A 17178-nucleotide genomic window follows, 5' to 3' on the forward strand; every position below is an offset into this window, starting at 1 on the left:
GTGCGGAAGTTTGCACATGTGAGCGGGTGCGCCCACTCAAAGCTCCCTGAAGGCACAGAGCTGCCTCAGGGAGCTGAAGATTTATAACAATACAAATTAAGGGTTGAAAAATAAGGTCAACATATACCCCTCATCCTCCTCTGTCACATGAGTAGCGACATGTTATGAATGAGATATAAAATATTTTATTTTTATTTGCTGTAGGAAACCTCATCCCGCGCGTGGATGAGGCTTCCTAAAAGGTCCATAGGCCGCTTTGGCCTTTTCGCCTGCCCGCCAACCAAAAGGTTGGACGGGCAGCGAAAAATTTAAGTTAGTCAATACTTTAATGGCCTTAATAAGCCTTCTAATTGTTGGCGGGCACGCTGTCAATTCCCGCGCGCACCCACTGACCAAACTATCACACGACTGCGCATTGACGTCGGGACACTCGCTCGACATCATCGCGCATCACTTCACGTTCGAGCAGGTCACACTCTGTGCGGCTGTCGTATGAGCAGGGACAGATGAGATTTAAGCATTTTTATTTCATTTTTAACTCCTGTTGGAAACCTCATCCCGCCCGTGGATGAGGTGACATAAAAAAATCCAAAGGCCGCCTGGCCGATTTGCCGGGCAGTGAAGAATTGCATTTAATTGTTGCTTTAACGGCCTTATTAGGCCTGTTAATTATCAGCGGGCGCGTTGCCGGCCGAAAGAGCGCGCGAAAACTTCGGGACGTTCGCCCGACATCATTGCGCCTCGTTTTACGCTCGAGCGTGTCGGGCACACGGCCGTGCGCCGAGCAAAAAATTCTGGCCTTAAAGTTCTCGTGTCATCCTTTTTGCAAAGTTTTGCAGGTTTAAGATTTATAATTGCCAGTGATGTCAGCAACCCAAGGGCAAATTTTTAAAAAATATTTTACATTTAGCCAGACCTTGTAAACAATTTAATTACGAGCTAGCCAATGACTGTGTTTTCTTACTCTAAAATTCACATTACATGGCCAAAGTTGGAAAACACATGGGGGCATTGCTGGAATGTAGGTCTGGCTGCACTGTACTTCCACAGGCAGAAAGACTTGCATCAATAAGTTACTTGGCCCCTTTGTTACTGTAAGTTGGGCAGCCCAACGAGGAGACTATGAGTGCACGGATTCATCTGCACCATCCATAATCCAGACCAGCAAAAAGTCTTTGCACCGCTCGGCTCTATGGGACACAGCGAAAGCTTCTCAGCCAGAAACAAAATGTCACATTCTTGACCTGGCGCGACTATTGAACAGCAAAACGTGCGATGAGTGCTGCACTCGATGCTCTCAAATCTGCCCTGCATTACAAGGAAGATCTAGAAAACCCACCCCACACATCCAGCCTGCAGCAAACTTAACACATCGTGGGACTAGCTGTAGAATTGCAGGAAGTATTTCTGACATGTAAACATAACTCAGAAGTTCAAAGTTCAAGAGTCAGTCTCGCCGGTGCAAATCAAACAGTCGCAGCAATGATAATTAACTGTGATTGTTTCTGCTGTTGTTTCGTCCAATTCTGAGCTTCTGCATAGTGGCTGCTGATAGGGAAATTATCCTGAAGCAATCATTGAGCCTGGTAGGTTAAGGAAAATGTAAATTGCGGCACAGAGAGTGCCAATGATTAGATTCTCCCCCTCGTACAGCCAGAGAAGGAGTTGCTCTAGGCCAGCTCCCCATACCCTGGTGTTGCTAACAGTTACCGTGCAGCTTTGAAAAGCTTGAGAGACAGTCCTTGGGGATGTGGGCTCAGCACTCTCTCTCCCAGGCTTCTTTTCTGGGATTCCAGAAATTTCATACAGCTTCACGTTATCAATTCTCAGTAGGGAAAACAATGTTCACGTGATGCAAGGAAGCTGACCTACCATGTTTTTATGTGTATTTTTTCAGATCACACCACGTGAACCAAAATAAATCACCTAATTTATTCCAATTGAATTTCTCTGTCCCTTTTCCCCATGAAATCATGTTGATTTCATTACAATTTCAGGGCAAAGGGCATCTCTGCAAATAATAAATACAAATCAGCCAGACTCATCGTTTGCCCTCTCTCCTGCATTACAAGAAAAACAATGTTGCGCACATCTCAGTGATCAACCTCAGACCGAGTCACAGCGAAACTATCACTTTTGCACAGCCAGATATCGGGCTGCTCAGAGCACCTGTATCTCACTGGTGCAGAAGGGCTCTGATGGCAGTGGAACTGAATCGAGAGAAAGATGTGGGATAAACGAACCCAAGTAAGTTAAGAATCTTAAGGTTTTTGCACCAAAAAAACCTCTGAATCATTTTAACTGCTTCTGTAACACTACCCACAAATACCACCTTATTACTGTAAAATCCTGTCAACTGCAAAAATGCTGTGATCCAAAGTTGCCCAAAAATAAAACAGCTGTTACTGGCACCCCACGGCTCAAAATCAGCATTGGGAACTTTCGGGAGGTTTCTTTGTAAAAGTATTGGTTTACAAAGCGCTCTGCTGTTTCTGATGGCTGATTTTGAAGTTTAAAAAGAATCTTGAACAGAAGCCACAGGAAGTTGCTTTGGGCAATTCCGCCCGAACGTTTTTTTTTAAAAAAAACTGCCTTTCCCTGATTCGCAGAAGACGACACAAAGCAAACCGAAAAGGTGGACCTCACGTCCATAAAATTCATTACTCTTGATGAACATATTATTACCGATTGTTTGCCGAGCGAAATACAAATAGCAACATGCAAACATACCTTAGAAAAGTTTGGTAAACAGTCCCTTTCCTCCCTCATCCATATTTTATGTCAAACCAAAGCAAAGTTTGCTTCAAAGTAACATTCTCATAGTTTCCAACAGTCAGTCGCCATCTGTGTGCACTCCTGAATTATTTGCAAAATGTACACTGTTGGAATCTACTTCTCATTTTTAACATTTTGCAGACTTTCTAACGTTTTCACTGTATTCAAAGGCCAGAATAAACAATGCCAGATGTCAACAGTGAAATCAGGGATGAGCTTTAAGGGATTTTTGAAGGAGCGTTCAACGCCGCAGTGGCACTGTGAATAGCGTGGCCTTAATGACCATCTGCCACGTTGTTGAACTGTTCTGTGAGGAACACTCAAAAGAACCTCATCTCGCTGTGCATCAGGATGGTTTGTGGTCTTACTCTAGTTCCAGCTCTAGCCTTGACACTCTGCTGCTTCTCTACAGTTCAAAACATGCAATAGATGACGAGCGCCAGAGAGACAAAAGGTGGTTTGAGCATCTGTTTCTTGAAATGAGTGAGGGTTCATATATCTGACTTGAATTTTAGATCAAGAGATTGACGTCTGCAAGGGCAACCTGGGGCTCAGGATGTGTGGTTCAGCTGTTGAGATATGCCAGTTCCAAACTCTTTTGCCAACTTTAGCAGCGTGCGATATTAAGATGTTGCACCTTGCGGGAAGTGAGAAAACGGCAAAGCTTTACTTTTGCTACTTGAATTTTGGCCTCATCTGATTACAGGCAGCACTAACAGTGATGGTGGCAAAGCCCACTGCCCAGAGACCCTGGTACGTCCGCCGTGTGCTGGGGGAAGGTGAGCGGAGGTGTGGAAGGTGTGAAGAAAATTGGAAAGGAGAAAAGGTGTTGAAGCTTCATTTTCTTTAAAACTCCCAAAAGGGTAGGGTATAACCTCTTGCCCTCATGTCGCCATTTCGGTGGCTGTGACAATGACCCCCAGGGACTGCCCCACACCCTGCTGCTGACATTTCAATTCTAATCAGGGCCTGATGCTGAAAACGGAACCAGATTGCCATTTTTGGGTGGAGTGCAAGTCCTGAACACTCCAAACTAAAATCGGCTGGCCATCTGGTCATGTATGATCTTCATGGACACTCCCTCTATGTTTTCATGGGCCCCAGGAAAGCTACTGCTGCTCTGGCTCCCACCCACCCTTGAGAGGTCACCCCCACCTCCTGCCAGCTCCATGCCATGCCTGCCATTGGGGTGGGGGTTGGGAGTGGAAGGCTCTGCCCCATTACATTTTGGGTTTTCATTCTGGATAATTGTCAGAACTTAAGAAATAAGGGCATGAGAAGGCCATTCTGCCCCTCGATCCTGCTCTGCCATTCAATAAGATCATGGCTGATTTGATCTTGGCTTCAACTTCACTTTCCTGCCTGTTCCCCATAACTCTCGACTTCCTTGTAGGTCAAAAATCTGCCCAACTCAGCCTTGAGTATATTCAATGACCCAGCCTCCACTGCTGTCTGAGGTAGAGAATTCCATGACCACAGAGAAGTCCCTCCTCATCTCCATCTTAAATGGGAGGCTCCTTATTCTGAAACTGTGCCCCTTGTTCTAGATTCTCCCATGAGGTTAAACTTCCTTTCAGCATCTACTCTGTCAAGACCCCACCAGAACCTTATTATGTGTTTCAATCAGATCATCATGAATTCTTCAAAACACCAATGGGTACAGACCCAACCTGCTCAACCTTTTCTCATAAGCCAACCCCTTCATCGCAGAAATCAACATAGCGAACCTTCTCTGAACTTCCTCCAATGCAAGTATAACGCCCCCTTAAATAAAGAGACCAAAACCGTAAACAGTACTCTAGGTGTAGTCTCACCAATGCCCAGTACAGTTATAACTGGACTTCCCTATTTTTATACTAATCACAGTACATGTTGTACAAGTATGCTAACCTTTTGTGATTCATGTACAAGGGCACAAAGGTCTCTCTGTGCTGCGTTTTGCAGTCTCTATTTAAATAATATTGTGCTTTTCAATTCTTCCTGCCAAAGTGGGCAGCCTCATATTTTCCCACTATATACACCATCTGTCATATTTTTGCCCATTGACTTAACCTACCTGTATCCCTTTGCAGACTCTTCCTATCCTCCTCACAACTTGCTTTCCTACCTATTTTCGTACCATCAGCAAATTTGGATACAATACAATTGGTTCCTTCGCCCATGTCATTAAATATAGATTGTAAACAGTTGAGGATCCAGCTCAGCATATCGAAACACTGGCTGGAGAAACCTCCTTCTCTAAGGCCTGGGATGTACTATTCTTTGCTTAGGATCCAGGTCATTGATATAGAGCCCAGGAGATTGAAGAAGAAAGTTCCTGTTTTTAGCTGCCAGTTATGTTGCATTCAGTAAGAAACGTGGCTGTGTATTTGAAGTAAGCTACAGGACGACAGACCACGAGCTGGAAAGTGGAGTTAGGCTGGATAGCTCTTCCTCAGCTGGCACAGGCACACTGGGAGGAATGGTCTCCTCTGTGCCATAAATGTTCTCTGCTTCTATATCAGGTTCCTTTTCAACTTCTGAAGAGTTGAGAATAAACATTTCGCTGGACAGTTTTAAAACAGCAGAATAGATTTTTATTAACTGGTAAATAGTTGATTGAACAGAAGGAAAAAACATTAGAGAATGCCAATAGTTACAGCTATACATCCCCTTCCTTGGGAAAACAATCTGCTGCACTAAATTGCGTATTAAAGCACACAAATGCAGTGCTGTCACCTCATTTACTTGATTGTAGCATAGGCTGAACTATGTACTAATATCACATGGTACATCCAGCCTTCTGTTCTAAAGATGGTCTATCCTTCTTTAAGAAAAGCTGCTGCTAGTACTATTGCTGCAAGTCTAAACAAGGAAAATGGAACACATGGACAGAGAGAGGGCTCCAGAGTCACAGATGTGTGGGGCCTTAGTGGTGTGAGTGGACAGGAGGAAAGATGCCAGGTTTTGCCAGGAGCCAGGACAACCTCAAGGAGATTTCTCACGAGGCATTGAAAGCAGATGGTTAGAGAGGTCCATTCCCAGCAACAGGACCTAAGGAACTGACCGCAGTGCCACAAGAACTCTAATGGCCTCACATGGTCAAGGTCGGTGAATAGGCCTTGACATGTCGGGTGGAATCTTCCGTTCTCGGTGGGTATCGCGCACGCTACTTGTAAAACAGCGAGACACCCGCGCTGACTTTTAGAATTAAGGCCATGCCGTATCTCCTGCCGGCAGTTAAGTGGGCAGCAGCGGGCCTTCCTCCTGATTGAGGACACTGGGATATGACATCCTGACCACCAAGAGCTGCCAGCCAATCAGAGACCAGCAGCACCATGGAGGAAGCTGTGGCTGCTGCCGGAACAACATCCCCCGGACTCCCAGGATTCAACAGCGACTCAGGGGCAGGGGGCTGTGGGGCGGAGAGGTCTTACGGTGGGGGTCATGGGGAGGGTGGTGCTGTCAGCGACCACCCTCCTGCCCCATGTTCATGCCCTCGGTCATGCACAGATTAGTGCAGATTGAGGGATTCCCTCCACCCCCCTTCACTCCTCCAGCTGACATGCAGCCCGCACAGTTTTACCAGTCGTGCAGACCGCATTTCAGCAGGCCACCCTGCAGCTGAGAAGATTGCAGTGGAGGTGGGAAGAGGCCCTTCGGACATCATTAATTGGCCACTTAAGGGACTCAAGTGGAGGCGGGATGGGAATGTCAACTAGGGGCCTTCCTGCCCAGAACTTTCCTCTGGTGGAGGTTGGAAGGCGTTGGGTATCAGTTCTGACACCATCCCACCAAATTTTCAGGCCTCCTCCCCTCCTTCCTCACCTCCTGCAGAGGGCAGGAGATTCTGCCCGTCACTAGACTCTCACGCTGCTCTGTGTATGAACACTCACCCAGCAGCACGCCTTGGTATTCAGGACTCATGCCTAACATGCAGATATTCTATCTGGCCCTCAGACGCCTACCAATGCTGTCAGCCTCACAGTCACCTCTTGCTGCCTTGATATACCTGCAGCTATTCATTTATGGCAGGTTTACAACCCTAACATTCTCCCTTGCAGGGCAAGGTGGCACACTGTTGTAAGGAGCAGAGCAGTACCTATGGCGGGGGGTGGGGTGGGGGAGGTCAAGGACACTGCATCACCTGAGCCTGACAGGGGAGATGGCTCTCCATATCACATTACAAAGCCTGTGGCATCCACTGTTGCCCCGAATGTTCAGGGTGATGGCATCTTCCTGCCCTATGTCCCTTCTCAACTCCCAACTCCCCATCATCCTGCCATCTGGCACGATGAGCAAACTGCTTATGGTGCCCTCACATTCTGCAGCTTGATCGCCTCCAGAACCCACCGATGCCAACCTTCCCCTTCTGAGTTTCTGCTTTCAGATACCTAAGAATTGCTGCCTGCCCAGACATAGCAGCCCAGGAGGAGGAGAGAGAGCAACAGCAAAGCACTGATGAAGAGGCACTGTCACTTGGTCTGATGCTCAGAGCCACCAGCTCCGGTACCAATACTACATGTGCCTTTAAGTCTAGCATGGAGTTGGGCACAACAGGTGGTAAGCCACCTGGCATGAATGGGCTGCAGCCATGCCAGGCTAACGGATAGTTCATTTGGAGCTCACTGAGGGGCAAGGTCACAAGATCAGTTCTCAACAGAGGACTCAGGTTAGGTCTTTGATGGGGCATCAAACAGGAGAACTTTGATGAGGATGTACACCATCATGATGGGCGCATTGGCCCGGCTGTCACAGCCAAGATGCATGGAGGATTGCGCTCCAGATTGGCAGAGGATAGCACACAGATCTCGCTCTCTCCTCAGCCTCTGCCCCATCTCCCTGTGGTGTTGAAGACCCAGAGATGCTGCTACTGCAGCCCCTAGACCCTGTTGCAGCCTATGTGTGGACAGGTCACTTACTCCTCTGCCATCCACGTGAGAATGCAACAACACTCTCGGGAAAATCTAGGAACTCGCCACAATACTTTCAAACACAATCCAGAGTACTCCCAGACATTGTGCAATAGCAGAAGTTCTTCAAATACATCTTACCTGCAAGTCAGATGGATTACCCATAAAGTACCCACTAGAACTAGGCCTTCCTGCAGCTAAATGCTTGCTCTTTGGTGAGTGATATGTGAGTGTGTTGAATAGATCTACGGGGCTCAAATTTGACAGTTAGGGCATCACATCGACCATTAAGGCTGCGTCGCATCACAATAGGGTGAGGTCAGAAGCTGCCAACATATGCAGGGTCACCCAAGTGAGCATCCTTCTCAAGATGGGAGATGGCTGGGGGCACAGTGCACACCCACAGGAGGGTGATCGGTCTTCATAGCTTCATAGCTTCATCTCCGCTAACACTGTAGCTGTGTCCCATGTCCCTGAATGTTAACCTTTGTATGGCAGTCTGTTCCAGACTATTCATGGAGTCTCTCTTTTCAGACTAACTATTCAATTGGAACCAGACACATTGAGAATCTTTTTTTCAAGTTACCTGGACAAAGAAAAATTTAATGCATCTCCCTGAAGCTGCCCATCAAACATCGATTGAAACAAATTCCACAGGATGTTTATATTTGAACTAAGTGCCTAAACCATTCCTCAGGTATTGTCATATTCTGCCGATGTTATGCGCCAAAACAAGCTAGGCCCATTTCGGTATGTACATGACTTTTAACCCTATGTGTACCATGATGGAATGAAAAAGTCAATACAATAGACAACAAATTATTTTTTGGCAGATTTATCTCTTCAGAGACATTGGTCACAAATGCAGCTCCATATCATCGCCTTCCAGCCCTAGAACCTTCTGAAATTTCTGTGCTCCTCCTATTCTGGCCTCTTGCTCGTCCCCAATTTTCTTTTCACTACCATTGGTTGCCATAAGCCAAACTGGAGTCAAGCGTTCATAGATGCGATGTAAGGGTTTTAAAGTGTCTCCTCACTGCATGTTGTCATCATTCTCCACAAGCCTAGCAGTTATGAGCGCCAACCGAGCCTGCCTGCCTCCTCTGGCCAGTGCAAGGGCCTCATCGCCATCACCATCGCCTTCGAGGACCTCCTCACCCTCATCCCGGTCAGTGTCCTCCTTATCGGAGGAGACCACAAGCTCCTCCATCTCCTCCTCAGCCACCTCCACTCCCTGTTGCAGCGCCAGGTTGAAAAGGGCGCAGCAGGCAACGATGGTGCATGATGCCCTCTGTGGACTATATTGCAGGGCACCGCCAGACCAGTCCAGGCACAGGAACCTCATTTTCAGCATCCCGATGGCTTGCTCCACCAAGTTGCGAGTTGCAGCATGAGCCTCATTATAACTTTGTTCTGCTGCAGTCTGAGGCCGCCACATGGGTGTCAACAGACACAGCCTCTGAGGGTAGACCTTGTCCCCGAGGAGCCAACCCTGCAGCCTCTGTGGACCCTGAAGATGTCAGGGATCTGTGGCCGATTGAGAAGGTAGGAGTCACGCACACTCCCTGGAAACCGTGTGCACACCTGCAGGATGCATTTTTCGTGATCACACACCAGCTGCACATTCAGCGAATGGAAGCCCTTGCAGTTGACATAGTTGACCATGTGTTGCGACGGAGACCTGAGCACCATGCGAGTGCAGTCGATGGCACCCTGCACCTGTGGGCAACCTAAGATATGGACAAATCCAATCGCTCTTGCATCCTGGCTCTCCTGGTCCCGGGTGAAATGCACAAAGTTGTGTGCCCTCACAAAGATGGCATCCGTGCTTTCATGGATGCATTTGTGGGTGGAGACTTGTGATATCCCACAGACGTCACGTGTGGAGCCCTGAAAGGAGCCACTGGCATAGAAACTGAGCGCCACAGTCACTTTCGCAGCCACTGGCAGTGGATGCCCTCCATATCCCCGCGGCGCCAAACCCTGCAGTAAGTGACAGTTGTGACTGACCAGTTCCCTAGACATACGCAGTCTTCGGCAACACTGGTTCTCAGTCACCTGCAGGAATGAAAGGTGGTGTCTATAGGCCCTGGGTCTAGCTAGGCGCTGACCAGCAATGGCTCACTGTGGCTCTTGAGCAGCATGTGTGGGAGCCCCAGCCGCCCCTTCTTCCTGAGGATGCTGCTCCTCCCTCTGTGCAGCCAGGCACCTCAGTCGCTCTCTTCTCCATTGTCTTCACTCTCTGTAAGCCACGAGGCATCCAGCTAGTTCACCAGGCTCCATGATCCTGATGTACTCCTCCTGCACAATGAAAGAGAGAAACGCATGGGTTAACTTGGGTGTACTAAGAACCTCTCTTAGTTAAGTCTGAAGGCCCTTTAATGCATCTCAGAGAGCATTGGCCACCAGTTGGATGGCCAGAGTTTAGTGCGCTGCATGGCTGCCCGAAGCCCCAACCACCTCCACCCCACTCCACCTGACTGATTGGTGGCAGCTTTGCCCACTGGACTGCATGTTGTGCTCTCAGCTCAGGTACAGGCATTCTCCTAACCCACACTGCCAGGCTGCACTGTTAGCTTGAACCAAGGGGGAGACTGGTCCAGACCGGGATGCTGACATTGCAAGAGGCTGTGAGCGCCTCCACCAGTGACTGCTCCATGTCCAGCTTTAGATTGTACAATGTGCCCAGTCATGCAACTGTTCCGCTGTCAACTAAAATGCTCATTAGTTTGCAGTCTGTGCCCAAGGGGTGAAAAGCCCTGGAGCACTTGATGGCACTTTCATGCCTCTGCGTTGCTTGACTGGGCAGATAAGCTAGAGGCCCGATTCCAATCATATCAATGTGGCTGCGTCTGAACTGTCTCAGCTGCAGAGGAGTGGTCACTTTATACAAGTTGTCCCTAATCCGCCCCCTACAAAGCCACCTCAACTGCAGGGCAGTCTTTTCCCCCCCAGCCCAAAGCGTCTCAACCTTGAAGTCGAACAGGTGTCCCTCACAAGCTCTCCACAAGGTTACTGTGTACTCACCTCCACATTCCCCTCAAAGTGCAGCCCACCAAGTGCAACCCTCATAAACGCTGTTGTGAAACACGCCAGTGTGGAATCATGCCGACATGGTGCGGGCAATCCAGTGGGGAGGGATGTGTCCGGCGGGCCGGCCTTGTAATGATATGCTGCTGTATCACAGTGAGGTTCCAACACCTGAAGGTGGGAAACGCAGCCTGTTTTCGAAGGCCTGAGCGCACGATCACAAACTGGCCTCACAACATCGTGAAACCGATTTTTCGTTTATCGTCCGCTCACACCGCCAGGCATGCCCGATGCCAGCATGTATGGACTAATCCGCCTGATAGAAGGTGCTGATAGTGGCAAAAAGGTCAGATAGCAGAAAGCGCTAATAGCAGAACAAGGGTCAGCGCTCTGTGAAAGTAAAACACAAGAACAAGTGACAGATGGCCCTGTTTGTGTGGGACGGCTGGGGAAAAAAATAATTTAAAAAAATAATTGGATTTTAAAAGGGTTAAAGATGGAGGACAGCGTCCAGGGTCTGAAGTTGTTGAACTCAATGTTAAGTCCAGGAGGCTGTAAAGTGCCTAGTCAGAAGGTGAGGTGCTGTTCCTGCAGTTTGCATTGGGCTTCACCAGAACATTGCAGCAGGCCACGGACGGACATGTGGGCATGAAGGCAGGGTGGTGCTTAGAAATGGCAAGTGACAGGAAAGTCTGCGTCATGTTTTCTGATTGAGCAAAGGTGTTCCGCAAAGCAATCACCCAGTCTGTGTTGTAGAAGAGACTGTATTGGGAGCAGCGAATACATTAGGCCAAATTGAAGGAGGTGCAATTGAAGTGCTGCTTCACCTGAAAGAAGTGACTTGCCCCTATCTATTTCTTGGTTTTAGATCAAGCAATGACATCCACGTTCACCCTCGTCATAACTCTGCTTAGCCCACCCACGTGGTGAGCTAATATTACGCCTCAGCAATGCCGAGGCTATATCTTGACCTTAACAATCAATATAATTGCACACAACCAGGCTAGAATGTAGGCGGCATGGATGAGGCATCATCCATGAACTCAGCGATCACAGTTATGTCATGCCATGTGAGAAAAGAACCCATCAGCTGCTGGAACAGGCATTCTTCACCCCCAAAAGGTATAAATGCAAATTCATAAGATTCTGATGGCATGGCAAAAATGAAGCAGAACTGGATCCTATTGCTTAGCAGTACTTTTCAATAGTGACAGGTGGAAATAAGAACTTAAGAACATAAAAAATAGGATTAAGCCATCCAGGCCCCTCAAGCCAGCCTGCTCTGCCAAACAATAAGATCTTGGCTAATCTGATTGTGGCTTTAACCCCGTTTCCCTGCCTGCTTCCCCCATCACCTTTGACCCCCTTGTAGATCAAAAATTGTGCCTAACTCAGCTTTAAATATATTCAATGACCCAGCTTCCACTGCTCTCTGGGCTAATGAATCCAAAGAGTAATAACCCTCTGAGAGAAATTCCACCTCATCTCCATCTTAAATGGGTGATCCTTTATTTTTGAAACTGTGCCCCCTGGTTCTAGATTTGGCCAGTAAATGGTGCCTCAATCACAGGGATCTCCTATGTGAAAGGAGTCAGGTAGTCATCAGCATCAGCTTCTCTCAGGTCATTCAATTTTTGATAATCTGCACAAATGAAAGTGGTTATTATATTTTGGGGTTTTTACCATAGAAGCCCATCTTGGCTCAGTGTCAAAGTCCTCAGTTAGTGAACCTCATGTCTCCTCAAGTATATTTTTTTCTGCCCAACATCTAGGTAAATAGAATGACAACCAGGCATTGCACAAGTGTAGTGTGAGCCAGGCACTGAACAATGAATTCTTTCAGTTTAGTAGAATATATCACATATGACCATATGAACACTTGGTAGGTAGATGAGTATATACGCTATGTAAACCAAGGCTTAGGCTATAAACCAACACATGAACTTGTTTAACATTAAACAGTTAAACAAACAGCACTGAGCATAGCAGTTATATTTACAGTAGTTACACTCCTTAATGCCTCCTTAAAATTTCTAAGCACAAAGACGCTTCTTCGGCATTACTTCCCCAAAAAAAAAGACGATTACCGAACTGTCAATGTTGAATTAATATCTTGTTAAAACGTTATGTCATATTCCAGTATATTATTATCTTTCAGACCATACTTTAAAATTTTGAACAAAAACAGACTGTTAAAATGGCTGCTGCAAACCATATGACTTCTGGAAGTATCAACTCCAGATAGTCCTGATACTCAGGCAAATAGCTAATTAAATGTGGAAATTCACAGCCATCCAGGAAATTTATACATCCCTTTGTTTAAGGATGGAAAGAAAAGGACTGTAGCATTCCAGCCAATTCCTCTTTCTGGTACACCATGGAGAAAAGACACATCGAAACTCAATGTATATTAGATAAATGTGATTGGGTCCCTGTCAACCTCCCATTGTATTATGATGATCCCTCATCCAAACCCAGACTGGGTAAATTTCAAAATGTCAAATGGCAACACAGGATATTTATTGATCTGACCACCCACCTTATTTGAAAAAGGACTTTGGACTTGTAACAGGTCACATGGGTGAGACAGTCATGTTTGTTGCCTGCTTTTAAAACAGCAAGAATCGGTGCTGCAGAGACAAAGACCATCAGATAGCAGGCAGGGCTGCTCACTCTGGGTGCTGCGGGGCACAGGCAGGGCTGTTCACTCTGGGTGCTGCGGGGCACAGGCAGGGCTGTTCACTCTGGGTGCTGCGGGGCACAGGCAGGGCTGTTCACACTGGGTGCTGCAGGGCACAGGCAGGGCTGCTCACACTGGGTGCTGCGGGGCACAGGCAGGGCTGCTCACACTGGGTGCTGCGGGGCACAGGCAGGGCTGCTCACACTGGGTGCTGCAGGGCACAGGCAGGGCTATTCAGACTGGTTGGTGCAGGGCACAGGCAGGGCTGTTCACTCTGGGTGCTGCGGGGCACAGGCAGGGCTGTTGACAGTGGGTGCTGCGGGGCACAGGCAGGGCTGCTCACACAGGGTACTGCGGGGCACAGGCAGGGCTGCTCACTCTGTGTGCTGCGGGGCACAGGCAGGGCTGTTCACTCTGGGTGCTGTGGGGCACAGGTAGGGCTGTTCACACTGGGTGGTGCAGGGCACAGGCAGGGCTGTACTATGCCAGCAGGGACCAGCATTGGGATGGTGAGGTGGAGGGTGAAAGGTAGAGACATGAGGGTGAAGGGAACAGGGGAGGGAGACCGGAATCGCCGTTAGATGGATGACTGGAGGTGGGGGAGCTGGAGCCTGACATGGAGGGAAGGGGCACACACAAACTCATGTCTGGGGCAGTTGTGGGGAGGCGATGGTGAGTCCTGAAGAAGGAGGGGGAATGTGTGTCAGACAGTCAAAGCCCTGCGGCTGATGCCAAATGGTCGGGTGAAAGATTAAAGGCGGCCCTGGGGTTCAGTGGACCACATTGTCAGGGTGAGAGATTAAACGTATTGCTAGAGCTTTGCGGCCTTGCTACAGGGCTATGCCTGACACACATGTTGAGGGGAAAGGCCTAACTGGTCAATGGAGGTCGTGCACAGCATGTTGTACAGACGTAATCAGTTCCACACACACGGGGGTCCTGGGGGGCAGCTGGCATGGCATTGGGCTGCAGATGGAATAGTCATGGTCAAGGGAGGCATCTTCAGCCTGTAAATGGGGAAATGCAATAAGGGGGGGGTGGATACTCGAAGGTCTCAGGGGGAGGACAGCAGCCTCTGTATGTGGCCATGCAAACGGCCTCAAACCGTGGAGGGATGAGGTCCACATGGCACATGAGGACATCCACAGTGATGGGTTCAGGGTGAAGGGCAGGAATATCCATATCAATCACAATGGGCTTATCCAGGGTTACTGGGGGAGGCTGGACAGTGACTTGAGGGAGGTCTACCCGTACATCGTGGGTTTCAGGATGATCAGGAGGACATGCACAGTGACAGGTGGAAGGTCAAAGCTGGCCTTGAAGTAGAAGCACAGCAGCATCATGTGGAGACCACGAAGCAATGACATTTTTTTTCATTCATTCATGGGACGTGGGCATTGCTGCCTGGGCCAGTGCTTGTTGGTCATCCCCAGTTGCCCTTGAGAAGGTGGTGGTGAGCTGCCTTCTTGAGCTGCTGCAGTCCATGTGGTGTAGGTACACCCACAGTGCTGTTAAAGAGGGAGCTCCAGGATTTTGACCCAGTGGCAGTGAAGGAACGGCGATATAGTTCCAAGTCAGGATGGTGAGTGGCTTGGAGGGGAACTTCCAAGTGGTGGTGCTCCCATGCATCTCCTGCTCTTATCCTTCTACATGGTAGTGGTCGTGGGTTTGGAAGTTGCTGTCGAAGGAACCTTGGTGAGTTGTTGCAGTGCATCTTGTAGATGGTACACACTGCTGCTACCGTGCATCGGTGGTGGAGGGAGTGAATGTTTGTGGATAGGGTGGCAATCAAGCGGGCTGCTTTATCCTGGGTGGGGTCAAGCTTCTTGAGTGTTATTGGAACTGCACTCATCCAGGCAAGTGGGGAGTATTCCATCACACTCCTGGCTTGTGCCTTGTAGATGGTGGACAGGCTTTGGGGAGTCAGGAGGTGAGTTACTCACCAGAGGATTCCCAGCCTCTGACCTGCTCTTGTAGCTACAATATTTATATGGCTAGTCCAGTTCAGTTTCTGGTGAATGATAACCCCCAGGATGTTGATAGTTGGGGATTCAGCGATGGTAATGCTTTGAATGTCAAGGAGTGATGGTTAGATTCTCACTCATTGAAGATGATCATTGCCTGGCACTTGTGTGGCGCGAATGTTACTTGTCATTTGTCACCCCTAGCCTGGATATTGTTCCAGTCTTGCTGCATTTGGACATGGACTGTTTCAGTATCTGAGGAATGCTGCTGAACATTGTGCAATCATCAGCGAACATTCCTACTTCTGACCTTATGCTGCAGGGAAGATCATTGATGAAGCAGCTGAAGATGGTTGGGCTTAGGACACTACCCTGAGGAACTCCTGCAGTAATGTCCTGGAGCTGAGATGACTGACCTCCAACAACCACAACTATCTTCCTTTGTGCTAGGTATGACTCCAACCAGTGGAGAGTTTACCCCCGATTTCCACTGACTCCAGTTTTGCTAGGATTCCCTGATGCCAACCAGCACTTGGTCAAATGCAGCCTTAATGTCACCCCTTGAGTTCAACTCTTCTTTCCATGTTTGAACCAAGGCTGTAATGAGCTCATGAGCTGGGTAATCCTGGCAGAACCGAAACTGAGCATCAGTAAGCAGTTTATTGCTAAGCAAGTGCTGCTTGATAGCAGTGTTAATGACAACTTCCATCACTTTACTGATGCTCAAGTGTAGACTGATGGGGCGGTAATTGATTGGGTTGGATCTGTCCTGCTTTTTATGTACAGAACATACCTGGGCAATTTCATACATTATTGGTTTGATGCTACTGTTGTCTATACTGTAACACTTGGCCAGGGGCGTGGCAAATTCTGGAGCACAAGTCTTCAGTACTATTGCTGGAATATAGTCAGGGCCCATAGTCTTTGCAGTATTCAGTGCATTCAGCTGTTTCTTGATATCATGTGGAGTGAATCGAATTGGCTGAAGACTGGCATCTGTGATGCTGGGGATGTCTGGAGGAGGCTGAGATGGATCATCCACTTGACACGTCTGGCTGAAGATAGTTGCAAATGCTGCAGCCTTATCTTTTACACTGCTGTGCTGGGCTCCTCCATCATTGAGGATGGGGATATTTGTGGAGCTTCCTCCTCCAGTGAGTTGATTAGTTGTCCACCACCATTCACGACTGGATGTGGCAGAACTGCAGAGCTTAGATCTGATCCGTTGGTTGTGGGATCGCTTAGCTCTGCCTATTTCATACTGTTTATGCTGTTTGGCATACAAGAAGTCCTGAGTTGTAGCTTCACCAGATTGACACCTCATTTTTAGGTATGCCTGGTGCTGCTCCTGGCATGCCCTCCTGCACTCTTCATTGAACAGGGTTGATCCCCTGGCTTGATGGTAATGGTAGAGTGGGGGATATGCCGGGCCATGACATTACACATTGTGTTTGAGTACAATTCTGCTACTGCTGATGGCCCACAGCACCTCATGGATGCCCAGTCTTGAGTTGCTAGATCTGTTCGAAATCTATCCCACTTAGCACGATTGTAGTGCCACACAACACAATGGAGCGTATCCTCAATGTGAAGGCTGGACTTGATCTCCACAATGACTGTGCGGTGGTCACTCCTACCGACACTGTCATGGGCAGATGCATCTGAGGCAGGCAGGTTGGTGAGGATGAGGTCAAGTATATTTTTCCCTCTTGTTGGTTCCCTCACCACCTGCTGCAGACCGTGGCAGCTGTGTCCTTTAGGACTGGCCAGCTTGGTTAGTAGTGGTGTTTCTGAGCCCCACACAAAGTACATTCTGCACTCTCACCAACCTCTGACC

The sequence above is a fragment of the Cetorhinus maximus genome, chromosome 17 (assembly GCF_964194155.1).
Source record: "Cetorhinus maximus chromosome 17, sCetMax3.hap1.1, whole genome shotgun sequence".
NCBI lineage: Eukaryota > Metazoa > Chordata > Chondrichthyes > Lamniformes > Cetorhinidae > Cetorhinus > Cetorhinus maximus.